The sequence below is a fragment of the Cupressus sempervirens genome, chromosome 4, assembly GCF_028749045.1.
Source record: "Cupressus sempervirens isolate cs-2001-9-10 chromosome 4, ASM2874904v1, whole genome shotgun sequence".
NCBI lineage: Eukaryota > Viridiplantae > Streptophyta > Pinopsida > Cupressales > Cupressaceae > Cupressus > Cupressus sempervirens.
Window position 1 is genome coordinate 881,590,370 of NC_143121.1, and position 7,798 is coordinate 881,598,167.

The following is a 7,798-nucleotide window of genomic DNA, read 5'->3' on the forward strand; positions in this document are numbered from 1 at the left end:
CATTCCAATTTCAACTTGTCCCTTACATTACACTCACATTTAAACTTACCTCTATGATTGTAATGGTGAATTTAGAATCATTTTCTTCTCTTAAACTCAATTTATTCAATATTGTAAATGTCTCTAAAATTAATTAGAGAAGAGATTGTTTAAGAAATAATAATGAAAATGTGAATACATAGTAGATATCAAGTGTAAGTTGTGTTTTATAAAGTGTGAGTTGTATTTTATCATATGCATAACTGATGTTCGATTTTAATGTCATGTTGTAATAGGAATATAATAGTTGTATATATAGATGCAGTTAAGCAGGGAGGAATGAAAAAAATTATTATCTATATAAGAAATGTATCATTAACCATTGATATCAAATGATACAACAAATCATCGATAAGGCTCAATCTAATTAAGGTTGGTGTTGATCCCAAAAATAAGCTCCTACCTAAATGAGGGTTGTTTGGAAGTTTTACAAGAGTGAGACAGAGATGTGTCCTACAAAGCAACTTTCAAGGCTTTATAGAAGTTGGCTCTTCTCTTGGTAAATTTGGGAAAGGAGAAGGAAATCCAAACAAAATCGAGGCAATGGGTTAGATATTTTGAAACCCTTGGAGCTTTCATTACTGATATTGAGAATGTTATACCCCTAAAATGAGCACAAAACACCATAGACTCTTCACTGTTAGAAAAAGAACATGATGGCAAGATCCTAGACACAAGCTCAAGAATTCATATCTTCTCTTGAGAAGCACTCGTCGAGGCTCACAGAGAAAAACAACTTATTGGCCCACTATTCTCACTGCCATTGATTATTTCACCAAATGGATTGAGGCCATCCCTATTACTTATACTATTGGCAAGCACATTTTGAATTATATCATATGTCGTTATAGAGTCCCTTTGGCTATGATCACAAATCATGGTAGCCAATTTCAAGATAAGAATGTTAAACAACTCAGTGGGAAATTCAAAATCTAGCATGGATTTTATAGTATCTACTATCCATAGAGAAATGGTCAATCTGAAGCATCCAATAAAATAATAGTGAAGATTTTACAAAAGATTGTTAATTACTCTAGGTGAGACTAGCACGTGCTACTAAATCCATCTCTTTGGGCCTATAGAATGAGTGTTTGCATTCTCACTGGTGCTACACCATACTCTCTATTCTATGGCATTGAGACTAGCTTGCCTCTTGAGGTTGAAATTCCACTACTAAGAGTATCTCTATAATATATCGTTGATGATGAAAATTATAGAGTGTCACGGCTTACACAAGTGAAGATAAGCTACCTTAGTTTGTTTGCAAGCATATTAGAACTTACTCAAAATAAGCTATAATAAGAAAGTTTGAGGTCGTCATTTTGAGATTAGTGATTTGATTCTAAAGATGAATTATAAGTATTAGAAATAAAGGGATAAGCCTGGCAAATTTGAACCAAAGTGAGAAGGATCATATATATTCACTACAACATATGGGTCTAGAGTCTTTCAACTTGCAACACCAAAGGGAGAATCATTACCAAAATCAATGAATAGCATGCATCTTTGCAAGTATAATATATCATCCTAAGAAAATTACAAAAGAAACAATAAAAATAGAAAAATGAGAAAGATAAAATAAAATCAACATAGAAAAATGGATGCCATGATGAAAATTTGGCAAATGGTGTCTTCACATGAAAAAGGAATAAAGAGAAAAAAATCATTCAAAAGTGAAAACTTGACAAACAGGCGCTTTGGGCAAGTACCATAGTGAAATCCTGGCAAACAAGCACCACATTGGTAAGTTGTTGCTCCAGTTATCTATCTTGGTCATCAATATACTTAAGGTCCAAGATTACTTGGGGGGAATGAGTAATCAACTAAATTCAAACTTTAACCACCAATCCACAAAATGGATTAACCAATATCAGTTCTAACACTTAATTAACCATCCATTCATTAATTCTAGGTTAACTTGTGAAACTAACAATAAGATAACTAATAAAAGCATCCACACAAGTAACACCATAACAATGATATTTTTATTGTGGAAAGCTTTGGTTAGAGGGAAAAATCACAACAGGATTCAATACCCACAATTATTTGTACTATTCTCAAATGCTCCCCATTGAAGGCTTGGCCCTATTAGGGGCTAATAATGATGGTTGGTTAAGAGAAAACTCTATTAGGAGTCACATAATTAAGGGATTTACCTCTAGCCCTATTAGGAGCTTTACCATGTTAGGAGTTAAATTGAAATAAGAGTGTCCCAGAAAGTCTTCTAAGATCAATATGCACATCTTGTAGCCAATGATTTCTTGAATAGCTTCTAATAAGAAAATACAAGTACATACTACTATGTCATATATCTTAAAAAGTATCAGAGTGCAAAATCAAGTTGTGTGTATACGCTAACGACTAATAGACTTAATGTACATCATAAACTTGTCAAATATGCCCCTCCACGTATGAGAGAGTCTCTTGTTAGCCTATGCTCTCTCTTTCCTCTTAGTCTCTACTCGACCTCATGGATGAAGCCCATCTTACATGTCATCATATGCTCGTGCATCCCCTAGTATCCCTTCTATCTCACACACACCTACATATTTGATGTTGCTGATAAAGCATATGACTCCTTTTCTACGCTTTGTGCCCTAAAGAAAATTGTGTCTCAATAGGCTATCATTGTATCCATCTGTATGATCAATTATTTCAACTAAGTTGTCAAACAATTTATCTTTGTTTAAGCATGTATCGCTCTCTGTACCACCCCTTCACACTCTACATCCCAAGATTCTCTCTCTTCCTAGTGAACCTTTATTTGCCTCATTAGATCGGTAATACATTATCTCCTTTATTTTTCTAGCTCATCATACCCTCTAGTTGTAACTTTTTGCATCTAAATATCCTTGAGAGCCTATGTATCCTCATCATCTAGTGGAACCTCTTTATCCTCCTCCATCTACATAGGCATCACTACTCAACTCAGTGTTTCTATTTGTCTCCTCATCACTATCCTCCCCTCTATCCCCTCCATCATTTTGGTGGAGTTGTTGGAGGGGTGCTTCAATAAACTATTAATAATATCAGCACTCCAAATTTAAAAACAATAACATTGTCATTTTGTCAATGCAGCATTTGTGTACTATTTAATTCATGTTTTCATAAATCTTGAATTATATTGCATATGTTATATTAGTATATGCATTAGTTGAATGCGAATAATCATCATAGCAATCCAATTTTAGAAGCAACATTTCTAGATAGTGTTTTTCTCAAATTTAACCTTTCCATTTTATTGTAAAAATTGCTTCAACTCATTTGTACTTGCAATTTGATTTATTTTTCCACCATTTATCTATATATCATCGAGGGTTTCTCTTGTCATAGAATGTAAAAATTTAATGTATTTGTGTTATTGTTTGAAATGTTTTTTAATCATTTATTTGCATGTCACTGAGAAATTGAGTTTGGTGTAGTTTTTTAGTTAGTTGTTAATCATTATAAATGATCCAATTTCATAGAAAAAAAATATTAATATTTCTTCAATCGCATTATAGATACATCATGAATTCATGAAATGTAATGGGTATACAATAATGTGCCAATTATTTTACTAGTTTTAAGATTAGTCATCATACATGTTATCCACATATCATGAAACCTTTACCCATATTTTATCTTTTCACTTCTAATTAATAATATAGGTTTATTTGTTAATGTTCTTTTTTATTGAGCCCTCAAAGTTTTTTTTAATTATTATTTTGGGTATTTTTCCCAATTTTATCATGTTTTGCTTCCCTCAAAAGGTTCCCACACAAGGGTTCATGTATGTCTATGTGATATATAATAAACATACATAAATACATACATACCATGCACATATGTATGTATGTATGTATTCGTGTGTGTCTTTTTATATATATAGTCTATGCACTTTCTTTCTAAGACCTTTCAAACCTTCTTAGTGTGGTTTGGTATTTTAGGACCTCCTATTGCATTTAATTACTTAGATCAAGGTTGACATAGTGCAAGGCTAAGTAAACCGTCAATAGCGGTGACCCAACCCCCAACAAACAACCACATAATGGAAACACAAAAAGATACAAGATCTAGTAGAAATTTCAACTCTTTTATTCATCAAAAAATTGATTACATGTAATGTGTTAGGGTGTAAGGCCTTCCTAGTTATGGCCAAATATAAAAGCAATTATAGTAACAGTTCTATAAGATCTCTCAAGATCCAAATAACTCCTAGCTAGCCCAAAACCATAACAACACAATAATCTAGTAAAAACACCAAGCAAGACCTCAACTTGTGCTTGCAAGCCACTAAGCAACCTTCTTGTTTTCTAAGACCACACTCAGCTACTAGCTTTGCTCACAATTCATAACTCCAGATTATTTCCTGAATCTCTACTACTGCCTACTGACTTCACTTCCTAAACACTACCCAAGCCCCCTCTTTTATACTTGCACAACTACAAGTTAGCCTGTTACAAATAGAATCATCTAGAACCCAAATAAACATAACATGCCTTAATAAGCTTACAACAATCATTAAATGCACATAGGATAAATAACCAAGACCCCAAAACACATCCCACAATTGATCCACATCATGATCACATGCTATGCATATTAAATACACCAAGTCAATTGAACAAATCTCCCAACAACATTCAGTTAGTGAGCCAAACCACTGATTGTCAGCATCAACTACTGATCAAGCCAAGTATACACTAAGCATACTGAGAAAGCAAATCCACCAAGCTTCCACATAATCACTGAGCACTAGTTCTACCTAGCATATTATCAAATGAGTGCCACAAGAATCATCCAGTTCCTTTAGTCATCGAGCTCCTCGGGTAAAACTATTACCCAAGACTACCCCAATGGTCATCGAGTGACACCTTCTCTCAATTGAGTCCACCACATCCAAGGCCAAAAGCCACCCCAACATACAATATTGCCAACTACCCCAAGATGCTCCCACATCAGACATCCTAGGTGCAAAAAGATGTTCTCAATATATGGAAGAACATCTTCCAGGATTTAGTATATAAACCCTAAACTATTTTTTCACATACATGTCCTCCAAGTCTTCAACTTGTACAATATTTCCTTTGTTTCAATTCTACCAATATTTTTCGGCAACATACAACTGTTTAGTTCACTTCTTCACATCTTTCCTTAGAGTACTACTAGTTTTTTCCTCACACTAATCTCTAACCCCTTAAGAATCCTTGTGTTGGAAGTCTTATTAGGACACAAGATATTGGGGGGGGGGGTGCGGGGTTAAATCAGGATTTATAGAACTTTTCTCTTCTTAAACAAAATAATAGATTAACTACATTCACTCTTATTCCATCTCATATCTAGGTCTCATATCATATAACAATGACCTATCAAACTTAAATAAAACTAACTATACATAACATTCATCACTATAAAAATGTAAACTCATAATACAAATAATTTGATAACCGATAAACCCTCCAATGTGAAGGTAAAACTGGGATGGGGATGACACCCACAAATCTTTACTATTGTAGCAACAAAGTTCGCTTGTTAGGGCTGCAAATTGATCACTTTTGTCGATCTACCCATTGAGGGGTCTACTTGGTTAAAAGCATTACAAGACTGGTAAGTCTACCTTAATTAAAGGATTTAAACTTACAATGAAGTAAGCACTCTATTAGAAGATTTAACAAGGTCTGTTAGAACCACTCTGTTAAGAGATTTTCCCTGATATAAAAATTGTCTCATTACTTGATCCTTTGGTTTCTCTATGAAGCTTATTATAGATCACCTCTCTTCAATGTCTATATCTGATCTCCTTATCTGATTTGCTATTTTCTTTCCTTCACTACTAGATTGCTATATGAAACTTATCTAATCTCTCTATCAAACTTAGCCTTCCTCACTTGGATCCTTAGTCTCTTCTGCACATTCAAGAAATTCATTCATATCCATTCACACTCCTTTTCACTTCATATTGATTTAGGGTTTGATCCTTTCTTAAATAGACAATCGTGGAAGGTTCTAGATCATAATCAATGATCTAGAATTAATTCTTTTGTAGTTTAACCCTTCTAATTTTCTAATTGGTTAATATGCCTTTCTTGGGATTAAGGCCTTATGAAAAATGCATAAATTGCTCCTTAGTTCTCTCTACAATCCATAAATGCCACATAGAAGTCGGTTAAAATGATTTACATAAGTGTTTGCACCATTACAAACATATATGCAAAAATTATTTTACTCAACAATTAAACATTCTGACGCTCGGTCATAACTAACATTCATGTTGTCCCTCATCGCCTATAGGCTCAACATGTACTGACTAACTCAACATAATAAAACTTCACATCGTTCAGTCTTCATAAGTTTCACTTGGCATATATAGTAGCCTAGTCTCTACTAGGGTGCTTAGAAACCTTTGACTCATTCAGTATGTAGTGAAATATAAACAAGTCCATGTAGCTTGGCCTTCCTATGATGGCTCGGTTGCAATGATGACTGACCACCATTTCCTAGAAAATGATTAAGTGTTGGACACTAATAGGAACCAAGGCTTAAAGATCAACAATCTCCCCCATTGACATTAGTGGACAAACACTTTGTCATGACTTAGCAATTCAGTAAAATTTCAAAATAGCACTCCTCCTGAGACTCTGATTCGGTCTTCAAAAACTTGATTATTTAGTCATACATAATATATACATGTCTGTGATCTATGATGTTGACTCATCTGAGTTTCCTTTCTGTGATTTTTATCATTTTGATATGATTTCCCTGTGAGTGATGTCATGAATGTTTTCCCCTTGTTTTTGTCACTCTACAACTTGGGGTTTGCAGGGGTCAACTTGTATTTGTCCACAAATGTTGTGTGATTTGATAAAATCACCTCTAATCCTTGATTCCATCTAGATTTGGCTGATTCCAAGACCTAAATCTGGATTTCCAGTTGAGCAGCTAGATCAACTGAACTATATGCTATCGAGAGATAAGGATCTCTCTTGACCAAATCTTGTATAACTGATAGTTCCTTTTGTATGACCTCCATAGGAGGTAGCAACATGGTTTGTATTGAAATTAGTTTATATCTAATGTTGATGTATTTATCTATTATCTTGGCTAATCTCCCATGATGAAATGTCAATTTATTTTATATATATATATATATATATATATATATATATATATATATATATATATATATATATATATATATATATATATGAGCTTGAATTTGCATTCTTCCTCAAAGAATTAATAGAATCCTTCATATCTGCTTGTAGTTGATCAATGGAGTGTTGATTTTCCATAGTGAAGAAATCAACATCACAAAGTTTCATACATAATGAATGAATTATTGTCAAAATCCCTTCCAAACTAGTTATAAGTGTAGAAAGTTCAACCTACCTAATTGCAAGTTCAGTTGAGACTTTCTCCAAAAAAAATTGCTCAAACTTCTTCTTAAACCATCTCATCATCTTATCATTGATCTCTATATCTTCATTATTCACTTTCTCAACTATATACACTAATTGGTCAAAATTTGGATGCTTCTCATTGGTCAAAATTTGGATGCTTCTCATTTACATCATGAATATCAAAATAATCTGCAAAAATCTCCTTAATGTCATGTGGTACCTATTTTTGTTTGACTCCTACCTTAGTTGCTCTTGCTTTTCCTTGCGACTCAATAAAGCTTGTAAATCTCACATTTATTCTAGGGTCATGTTGTCAAGGTCATATTTTGGCAATGTGATGACCTTGTCTAAATTGAATGTTATTTCTGGTGTATCAA